The following is a 12,054-nucleotide window of genomic DNA, read 5'->3' on the forward strand; positions in this document are numbered from 1 at the left end:
GGCCAAACTTGTTGCAACTGTAGATGTGAACCTTTCTCTTGTCAAACTTCTCATTTCCCTTTTGAACATTATGATGTTTCTTATCATAATTGGAGAGTTCAGACTTATGGACACAACCATCATACTTCTTCTTGTTCTCTAACCATGCTTGCTTTTGGGTCTTCTTGCCAGAAGAAGCTTTCAGAGTCTAACCTTCGGAGCTTGTTCGAACTCTTTTTCAGAGTTTCTTTCAGTCAGATGCAACTCTTATGCCTCTAAACTATTATGAAGATCTTCAATTCTCATGATGTTGGTATCTTTAGAGTGTTCTCTATGTCTACAACTATGTAATCAAACTTTAGTAACATGCCTTCACAAAATTATAGGTCTCAAAACATTCTCATCATGTTGTATTCATTATTCCTCAACATACAAAGTTCATGGAATGAGGTTTCCTAAAGTTTCATCCACGATAGATCATGACTAATACCAAAATCCAAATGCAAATTTGTGTCCACCCACTCCTTAATATTACTAATGAAAAATAACCCCTCATATCCAACTCAACCGCATTAGTCTAAGTAGCAAAAGCTAAAGGACAATCACATAAGACATGTATAATGAATTCAACCTTTCATCCATAGTGACTACAAAAGTCCCTCCTAATTGCATTTTATTTTACTCTTATTGGTCATTATCCTACCATGATACACCAACGAAATAAAGACCCTTATTAGTTCATGGACTTTAAGCTTCCATATCAACCTCCAACTATCCTCATTAATTTTCCTACCAAAATTACACATTAATTTATATCTTATGAAACAATATAATCACTTTTTTTATCGCTTGGCCAACAACAAATATCTCTCCCCCTATTACCATTGGAAGGGAGAATAGCTAGAATTTTAGTTATCACATTTTGAAGAAATATCTCTCCATTGACCATGCTGATTCGATAAGTCCTCTAACTATTGATATAAATTTTTATTGACACAATCTATATTAATATCCATCAACTTCATACCTGGTTAAACCCAATAATAAGGCCAAATATCTATATTAGTACCATCTCCTATTAACCAATACACAAATAAGCATCAGTTTTATATGGAAGTTGACAAACTTGACTTATTTGCTGCTGTATTGTTTAAATAATAATTAGGCTTCAGGAACTGCATGTGAATGCCTTGTGATGAGTGCTGTGATACTTGAATAATAAATTAGTAGCCAGAGTAATGTCCTAACATGACAAACTCCTCCTTTGCAATGACAAATAATTTCATTTATAATAATGTGAAAAAGTTGCAGGGTTGTTTGAGAGTGTTGGACAGAAGAAAAAAAACAACATAAAATAAGTGCTTCATTAAACTGTTTACCAATGTATCACTATCATTTCTAAATATTGGTTGTTTGTTTTAAGTGATCTTTCTGGAAGAAAAAAAGTGTAACTTTGTCTTGTCCAATTGATAGTCTCTTTTTTAAGCAAGATATGAAGCTATATTTGATTGGTCTATAGAATGGTAGCAAAACAAAACTTAGCAAATGTTATTTCAGTATGTGCCTGAACTTCTTAAATATTAATTTTCCATTTTAATTCTTTGGTTCCTATTAAAGAATAATTTTAGCTAACCTTTAAAGTATTGCTGCTAAATTGTTTGTGGTTGATTTCTTTCTTTGGGTATAACAATCTCAAGTAACAAACTAACTAACTTCTATAACAACTCTTCACTTCTCTAACTACTTTAGTTAACCACTATTCTATATCATAGCTAATACATCATCAATTAGCATGTCACATGTGAAAATATCTAAGTAGTGCGCAATCCTTTGATTTTCACCCAAGACATCACAAATTTTAAACTTTATCCTTTTTTTCTTCTTCATGTTTTATTAAATTTCATTTAAGATTATCTTAAGCAAGACCTAACAGAAAAGATGTAAGTGGTGTGTGATCATTTGATTTCAAAAAATTTCCTTTTTGTTCTCAAAATGTGCATCCAGTGATGTTGTTTTGTTTCACATGTGCAGTGAACTGAAATCCATCAATGAGAGAGAAGTTTTTTGTTTCATGATGTCATATAAAAACTCAACCAACATTGACTCAGTTATTAATTGGTTTATAAAACATTCTAAAGCAAAGACCTGAAGCACTCAACTTTTGTCCTATGAATCTATTTGAATGTTACATTGCAGACTGATCTCAAGGTCATTGATATGCTGGTTTACATATGAGTCTTGTAAATTATGCTGTGAAATACTTTTGATAAGGATTTGAATCAACAATTGTGTTTATTCATAAATATTTGAATAAAAAATTGTTACCTACCAGTATTATATATAAGTCAAACATGACAGCTTCCAGATCTTCAACCATAAGTAAAACAGAGTTAAAACTCCTAATATTCAAAAAGGGGCATTCCGAGAATTGAACTCGGGACCTCTCGCACCCTAAGCGAGAATCATACCACTAGACCAAATGCCCTAATATGAAGCTTTTTGTTAGTGAATGTGTAAATTAGTCAGTTTAGGCAATTATTTTAGGCAAAAATTGAATTTAGACCTCTTATTTTTACCACATGTCATCATAACATTGGTAGCATACACATTTTAATAACATTTTACTATGCGAGAGTTGTATTGCCACTTTTACATTTTACTATGTGATAGGTTGTTAGACGTTTTTTGCTATTGATTTGTGTTGAGGGAGGTATTTTAGATAGAGGTTATATTGACGCTTTGCTGATTGGGGGAAGAAATTAGAAATCTATGGGTAAGGTACGACGGCACCATCGCGTTATTCTTCAACACCGCCTTGGTGTTCTTAAGACGCCACCAAGTTTAATTTTGTTTTCTGGGCATTTGTTTTTTTTCTTCGTGTTTGTGTGTTCAAGACGAGAGAGAGAGAGAGATGAAATTAAGAGATTGAGACCCCTAGTTGACTCTCTCATGTAGGTCACTGCCCTTTCCTTCTGGTGACATGTGTCAATAGTGGTGGCACCCTCCCAACCACCTAACTGCTTTGACATGGTTACTTGTTAACTAATCCATCACGCGTATCCCCACAGTATTAGTGTGTACTTCACTCATTTCTCAGTTGATCATGTGGACCATGACTTAGTATTCTAATTAGATGGGGAAGGTTGAGTCAACCAGAGTTGACTCCCATAACCCCTGGTGGACTGACATTGGGCCTATTGGGCCCCTTTCCTGGATTTGCTTCAATGTATACACCCCATTTTTGTTTTCCTGCACCTTTTTTATTATTATTTTTGGCTTTTATTTTTTATGATATTTTAGTTGGACCTTTGGGCCATCCTTTTGATATTTTCTGAACCCAACTTGAATAATGCACCCTCTAACCTAAATTTGATGATTAAGTTTGATTAAAATTATTAATGGTTGAATTAATCAATTAATCATAATAATCATTTTTAATTATCCTAATTAATTAATTTAATTAAATCTTAATTGGTTAATTTTTCATTAGTCATTTGATTGCACTTTTGCTTTATTTTATTAATCATGCATTTTTTTTCATATCAATTGTTAATCATGACTTAATTAAGCATCTTTGATCATTTTGGTAATTAAATGACTTAAAATGAATTTTTTTATATATAATCAAAACCATTGATTCAATGCCAGGTGGATTTTTCTCAAATCACTTCATTTTGATTAATCTCGATTCAAAGCAAATTAAAAACTTGATCAACATCGAGTGCTTTTCTCCAATTTAAAGTTAAAACACTTAATCCTTCTTAAAAATTATTTCACTAAGGATGAAAATAGAGATGGTCTAGAGCCTTCTATTCCTCTCATTGATTGTTTGGATACAAGTTGCCTAACTTGACCATTCGAGCAATCGACGTCCATTAAAAACTTTTAATCTGATTCGTTTCAAATCATCTTTTGTAATCAAAACTTTAGCAAACTCATTTTCGTAATAACTTGGACGAAAAAGGAGGTAGTGTAGAGGCTTTTATTTCCTTCATTGAGTACTTGGATACGAGTTGCTTAACTCGACCATTCGAGTATTCGTCATCCATCCAAGATACCTTAACAACATCCAAACCCTTTTGCAATTAAGGATGAAAAGAGAGATGGTATATAGCCTTCTATTCCTCTCACCGATTTTTGGGATACGAGTTGCCTAACTCGACCATTTGAGCAATCATCATCAAAAAAACATTCAACCAATCAAAACTATCTTTTTCTCATCCCCGTGCGATCGAAAACTTTTTCTCAAAAGAACATTGTTTAGTTTGTTTTAACGCAAATACAAACAAGCGCTTAAGCCTTCCCCTTGGGCATACAAGCTAACATTTAACCATTAGAGCGTGATCTAAACAGTAGTTCAATAAAACAAACCAACCCACAAAAATGTAGTTTTTTATGCTGAACTATGAAGCTTTGAGTTCCTCATTGTACCTGAGGATACGTAGGAGCGAGACCTGTAATCTCGTCAAGCACCCTAATAAAAATATTTTTATGACTCCTTCTTTTTTTCTTTCGCACTTTTGATCACTCGAAGAAAATAATTAACATAGGCTAACATTCAATCGCAAATTTAACTAAAAAGTTCCCATTGAGTACAACAGACGTGAGAGTTGCTAATACCTTACCCTTGCGTAATCAACCTCCCAACCCAATTTGATATCGATGATCATCTTCATTTTCTTTTAAGGGTTTTATTGATATTTTCCCTTTCCTTATTTTAAATAAATAAATTTCGATGATGACTTTGTTCAAATCAATTTTCTCTAAACGCATGAACACTTTGTGAAAGATCGTATTTTTCGAGATGCGACACTCGTATGAACCAATGTATGGTATAAATGCTTAGTTATTCAGGAACTCAATAACAATTTTTTTTTTGTAGTTCTTCAGGAACTCATTCACAATTTTTTTTGTAGTTTTTCGGGAACTTAATCACACATGCTTTTATGAAGCTCTTCAACTCAAATCTTTTTATGTAGTTCTTCATGAACACAATCAATTTTTTTTTTTTGTAGTTTTTCAGGAACTCAATCAAAAATATTGTTACGTAGTTCTTCAGGAACTCAATCAAAAATCTTTTTAATACTAAATATAATAATATTTACAATCCTTCAGGGGTGCTTAATAAATTCTTCAGGAACTATATAAAAAAACTCATTAATATCCTTCAAGAATGTTTGATAAGTTCTTCAAGAACTATATAACAAATTATTGTCATCCTTTAGGGCTACTTGATTAGTTATTTAAGAACTATGTAATAAACTATTATTTTTCTATCCTTCACGGATGCTTCATATATATTCTTTAGGAACTATATAACAAACTCATTATTTTGATATCCATCAGGGATACTTGATAATTTAATAAGATATAATATAATATTAAAATTCAAAACAAATAATGTAAAATAAAATAATAAAAGAAATGATCAATTTACCTTCGATAGTTAGAACTTCAATATTTTTTGTCTTTTTCAAAATAGTAGAAGAGAGAAAGGAGAAGAATATAATGTATTGTATTATTCTTTTTTCAATGTTAATTTTGAATACAATATGAGTCATATTAATAGGACATGTGTAATAAATGGAAAATCTACTAAGTCATGGACATTCATAATCATGTTATTTATAACCGTGGATTTATTTTTTAAATAACCAACTTTTTCAACAAAATTCTCCAAATAACCATCTTTCCCATTAATATCCAAAATACTCATCTTTCAAATAAAAAAAATTCAACACATAATACTACTCAATCCAATTTGCGACTCCATCGAAAAATAAGTGGCCTAGCCAATTGAATTGGTGACTATACTTAACCTAGCCTGTTGAATTGATGACTATGTACAAACCATATGAGCAGTCGCAAATTCATTTGACTCATATGTGTTAGATTTTTTGAATATTTTTTAATATAATTAATTAATAATAATAAATTAAAAAACTATTAATATTTAATTTAAATATAATTACATACAAGAATACGTTTACACTAATGATGACGACTCGCCTGATCGTACATGCTACCGATTTTGCTCCAAGCATAAGGTTGGTCTAGATTGTCGTCCCTAGCATTCGGCAACCACAACAGCTTCACATTCCCCTACACAAAAAGTAAGGTAATAACATTATTTACATTTACTTACTTTACCCATTATTATTTCTAAATGGTTTGTTTTAACTTTTTTGGTTTAGGTGGTTGACCGGCAGGATGAATTACAACAATATCCTAGACACTGCATCACTCAATATCGAAATCTCTTGGATCACCTAACACCAAATGATGTATTGCCATTAAAATAATCATTTCATAATAGTTTATGCTTAATATTAAAAAATTACTAATTTAATTTATTTTTCATCTAAAGTTTATTTGGGGACCATATATGGGTGTGGAACATCATCATGAAATTATTGAAGAAGATGCAGCCGTTTGGATTACAACGATATCGATCATCAGGTTCGCCATTATGGACATGCACCATAGTGACCGTGTGAAACTGAAGTTCGACATGCATAAAAAAATCTCATATCCCTCGAGGTGCCTCGGAAAATGGCGTCAATGTAAAGTTAATGAATAATGTGCCTTTTACAATTGGTAAGACTTCGCTAAAACTGAGTGTCGTCAATAAAGGCACCATCATCAACGAGTCTTAATCGATGTTGTCATGCATACCAAACCTAAACTAACTCATAATTATATGTATTGGTATAAATCAATTACAATTGGATTTTTCTTCAAAGATAGGTATTTATACGACCCATGTCAAACCATTTACAAACAACAAGCTTCAACATCTAACTCCCAACAGAATTACCAAACCATTTACACACAACATTGTACCCAACAAAACCAACCCACAAACACCCAATAAAAATATGCTTCCAACACACCCTCCTACCATAGCCAAAACAACCAAGAAACATATAACACCAACATTTCCTATCATAGTCAAAACATCATAACATCATAACACCAAAATATCCAATAAACATATGGCTATCACACACCACAACAACCATTTCTTTCTTTCTCCAACGAAGCATTCACATTAATATTGTCATTCTATCTACCATATTGCTCACCAATATACCCCATCAACCTAAACACCACAACCCAACTACAACGACATGGACAACAAACTCAGTTACGACAGCGTGTCAATGCATACATAAGACTACATAGAATTACAATAGTTTATTAGGGAATCTGATGATGACGTCGTTGTAGGGAACTCATATCAAACACCTAGGAAGAATCAACATAGATCTGTACGAGAAAGGGCACCTAAGGGATGTGGAACCAGTAGCATGTATGATAAAGCGGGTCGTCGTCATATTCTTGTATGTAATCCTATTTAAATTAAATATTAATAATTTTCGGAAAATGCTAACGAGTGTCCCAGAGGCACTCTTTGAGACCTTAAAATAGAAAGTTTTTTTTAAATATGCGTACTTAATGCTTCGGAAATTGAAATAGTTAACTTTTATCTAAAATTTTATTTTTTAAACTAATTTATGATATTAAAATTAAAAAAAGTAACCAACACATCGGAGAAATACGAATTTGCACCTGCTCATATGGTTTGTACAATCACCAATTCAATTGGCTAGACTAAATGCAGTCGTCAATTCAATTGATTAAGCCACTTATTTTCTTTAATTAAGTTTCCAATTGAATTGGCTAGTGTTCTTCGTTATAATATTTTTTTGAAACATAAATATTTATGAAATTAACGAAGAAATATGGTTATTTAAGGAATTTTGTTGAAAACTTGATTATTTAAAAAAATCCAATAAAATGACTTAAAATTAAATTTTAAAATAGAGAAAGATTAAAGCCATTAAAATAGAATCTAAAAATATATTTAAACATATTCTTATTAAACCAATTTCAAATTCAGCTTGTTCGTTTTCCCCTTTAATTTTTTATGTTTTCAATTTTAACTAGATCTAGTTATGTTTGTTAAAATGGCTAGTGTAATGCTGTTTTGGGTCATATGATGTTGGGTGAAAAGTTTACACAAAATGAGCATGTTTTTGTATCTTCTATCCATCATGGGATTCTAATTATTCCTTTCACTTATGGAGTGGTGATTGTGACAAAGTGATAATAATGTTGATTACCTTGTTCAAACTAGGGCTGGACAAAAACCCGTGGCCCGGTTCAACCCGCCAAAAACCGGACAAAAAAATGGAATTGGGCAGTTATAAAGGGGTCCACGGTTTTGCGGGGTAATCCATCAATTTAGACTGTGTGGAAATGGGCGGGGCCGGATAGGAAAAGTGTATCCGCGAGTATCCTAACCCGCCCGCAGAAACTATTAAAAACAATGTTCCTTTTTATGGTTTTTTATATTTAACTCGTTCACATAATTCCCACACCCATCTCTCTCTATTTTACACACTTCTACCTCAGAAATCCTAAATCTTAACCTTCCCTAATCTTCCTTCAACACTCTCCACCTACGCCGCCATCTTCCATCCCCAGATCCTACATATCAAGTCCACAATGAACAATCACCACCATCACACCATATGTATTTTTACTCACTCAATCTCTCTTTATCATCCACTCTCACAAAATCTACATTTATCAAACTAATCTTTCAATCTTTCATCTTCTATATGTTAATACTTCAATCTCGTTGTTGTTTGGAAGGTTAGAATTTAACAGATTTGGAGATTTTGAGATTTTGAGTTTTGATTTTTAGGTTTTTCGATTTGGGTTCTAACAATTTTTTTAAATTTTTTTTGATCGTGTTTCATTTTCTCAGTCTCTTGCCTCTACATATTCCATAAGAAAGGTTTATTCTCTGTTTTTATAAAGATTTTATTGATTTCATTCCCACTGTTGCTGATACTTTTCACTAAAATGTTGTTTTATCAATTTTTATTTTATTTAAGATTTAAGAAGTTTTGACATGAGCTTATGTTCAAATCATATGAAAAGTCATTATGAAAATAATAATAATTATCAACCGAATAAACCATCCGCAACAACCTGCAACCCGTTTGAACCCAAACCGTAAAAACCGAGGTTAGAATTGGACGAAAATGGGCCTACTTATGTCAACCGCGGTTTGGGTTGGGCGACACTTTTGGGCCCGAACCCGTCCAACCCGACCCGTTGTCCACCCCTAGTTCAAACAACAAACCTCAAAATGAATGCGATAAGGACAAAACTGAGTGGTTTCTTCTAATGGGACTTGTCTGTAATCATTTCTTGAGCTTGCTTTCTTGATGTTCTTACTAGCCTAAGTAAAAAGGAAGTTTTTCTTTTATTTTTAATTTTATAATACTTTTCTTTGATTTTTAATTCTCACAATATTTTTTATCAGCAATATTAGAATACTATAAAAAATTTAAAGTAAGAATTTTTAAAGTAAAAACTTCAATAATATTAATAATATAATTATTGAATTTAAAATAAAACTTTGTATATTTTTAAACTTATTCTATTAACATCAAAGATATATACCTATATTGTTTAATAACACTTTGAGAAAAAAATTAGAGTGATTTAAAAAAATATTATTATGTTAAGAATAATAAGTCAATTGTAAGTTGGAGTTTCACATTGATTATAAATGTGAAGATTTGAGCATTTATAAGTGGAAGAATCCACATACTTGTTACCTTAAAATTTTGGGTAAATATGTGGTGTCTTTCTTACTTATGTGTTGCTCTTAACATAATATTTATGCTCCTCCTCATGAAAATAAATTATATCATGAATCTTTTGTTCGAATAAAAGGACTAACTTACTTGTATCAAAATACCAAAGAAGACGGGTTTCGTTGAAATCAAAATGCCCAGAAAGATGTGTATTGAAATGCCTAAGAAGAGGTGTCAACGACGGTACAAATGTATGTGGACTCACACTTAAGAAAAAATGTTAAGAATAATAAGTCAAGTGTGAGTTGGAGTCCCACATTGATCATAAATGTGGAAATTTGAATATTTATAATTGAAAAAACCTACATATCTATCACCGTTGGGTGAATATACGATATCTTTCTCACTTGTGTGTTGTTCTTAGTTCAATGTTGCTCCTCCTCATGAACCAACAATAATACTACAAGTTGATGATTTTTTTTATAAAAACTATAATAAAATTTTGAAATTTTATAAAATTAAAAAAATATTTAATTGTATATTGTCCGACGTGTAGGGCTTAAAAACTATAATAATTGTTATTTCAAAATTTTATTATAGTTTTTCAATTGGCGCCTCCATTCAATTTTTAAGAGGAGCCTCCAACTCAATTGGCGACTCCTCCTAAAAGTGGGGTAGTTTGGGAATTTTTTTGAAACCAGGGGTATTTTGGGAATTTCCTTGAAAAAGTGGGTTATTTTTGTAAAAATTTCTAGAAATTTTGTTGAAGGGATAGTGAACGAAGACACGAAGATCAAAGAGGGAAAAAAGAAGAATAATGCTAAAAGTTTTAAATTGAAGATCAAATTGTTTCTCTTATGCCATCATTTCCCTAAATTAATTTTTGAATTAGTGCTAAATGAAGAATGAAGAAGATGAAAAGCCCTAAATTTGAAATCAAAGACTCTATTATAATGTCTAGTGGTGAAATCTCATAGACTTATGATAGACCATCATCTTGGAAAAAAAATCCTAAATCTTGTTCTAAGGTATTTTGTTGTTTCCACCCTCTAAAGCATTAGTGTAGTTTATTTATGAGTTGATTGCATTATAATATGAGATTAATTACTATGCATTGTCAGTGTAAAAATATTTACACTGTCGATTCATCATCATCACCCGTTTGTATTACTTTATAGGTTTTTAAAATAAAATTCAAACTTATTTTAATATCCAACGGATAGGATTAACTGACGGTGTAAAATCCTTTTACACTGTCAGTGTATATCAATTAAATCCTTATAATATTATTCATTGTAAATGTTGTGATGACTATAAGTTCTTATTCTTGTCTTTTTTTTTGTGTGTGGTCCAAACATTATTTTAGTACATGTTCGTCGAAACCACTTGATTTTGTCTATGTATGGGTATAATTATAATTATATATATATATATATATATATATATATATATATATATATATATTATATATATATATATATATATATATATATATATATATATATATATATATATATATGCTATTGTTTTCTCAATTTCATCCTCTTATAGGTCAATTAAGACATATTCAATTAGGCTGAGAATTAACCATGAGGAGCTCTATTTCAATATTTTGTTAAGCTTTAACATGGAAAAGTAGATGAAATGAATTGAAAATTGGTGTGAAATTTATGTCTTATATGGAGATAGTGAAAATAGTCAACAAATAGAGTTACTTAAACATAAAATCCAAGTGGTATCATCATCCAACATTTTCATGAGTATAGACTTAGACCTTTTAACAATGATATTTATGTTAAGCATACTATAAATGAATTGATTTTCATAACAGAAGATGAATTAAGTGAATGTGTGAAAAACACAAAACATGAGGGGTTTGAATTGGATTTTCAAAAACAAAAGTTTTTTACCAATTCAAAAACACCACACAATACTAAGAATCAAGAGATAAAAACACCTGTATTTTTATCCTGGTTCGTTTGAAACTCAAAGTTACTTCAGCCCACCCGCTAAGGTGATTTCTCCTTATACACAAAGACTTAATCCACAATAATCAACTGATTACAATAATCATAAAGAATAACCTTCTTTGTCTTCTCAAGGATCTGACTGTACCCTAGTCTCCTTAATGAATCACAAAGAACAACTTTCTTTGTCTTCTCAATGATCCAACTAAAACACAATCTCCCTTAAGGAAATACAAACAAATAGATTGAATAAGATTTTGTATGTTACAAGTTGCTTGTACACAAGTAGATTTTTACACAAATGAAAAACAAACACTTAAAGAAAAACTGTGTACAAAATTGATAGCTTTTCACGAAGAAACAGACTTGTCAAATTGTTGTAGCGCTTCTTTTTTCTTCAAGTCTCCAAGTCCCACTTATATAGTATAAGAAGAAGATTGTTGGAGGACAAAATGGGGATACCGATTAAAGCAATTTTTCACTGTTGGATA

At 31.2% G+C, this 12,054-nt stretch overlaps 1 non-coding gene across 1 annotated transcript; it reads right to left on the bottom strand.

The window, feature by feature from the left end:
* Positions 1-2,392: 2,392 nt before the first annotated feature.
* On the bottom strand, positions 2,393-2,464 carry TRNAP-AGG (transfer RNA proline (anticodon AGG)). Its single transcript has one exon. It is a non-coding gene; the product is annotated as a tRNA-Pro (tRNA).
* Between the last annotated feature and the right edge of the window lie 9,590 nt (positions 2,465-12,054).

This window comes from Lathyrus oleraceus, chromosome 7 (assembly GCF_024323335.1).
Source record: "Lathyrus oleraceus cultivar Zhongwan6 chromosome 7, CAAS_Psat_ZW6_1.0, whole genome shotgun sequence".
Classification (NCBI taxonomy): domain Eukaryota; kingdom Viridiplantae; phylum Streptophyta; class Magnoliopsida; order Fabales; family Fabaceae; genus Lathyrus; species Lathyrus oleraceus.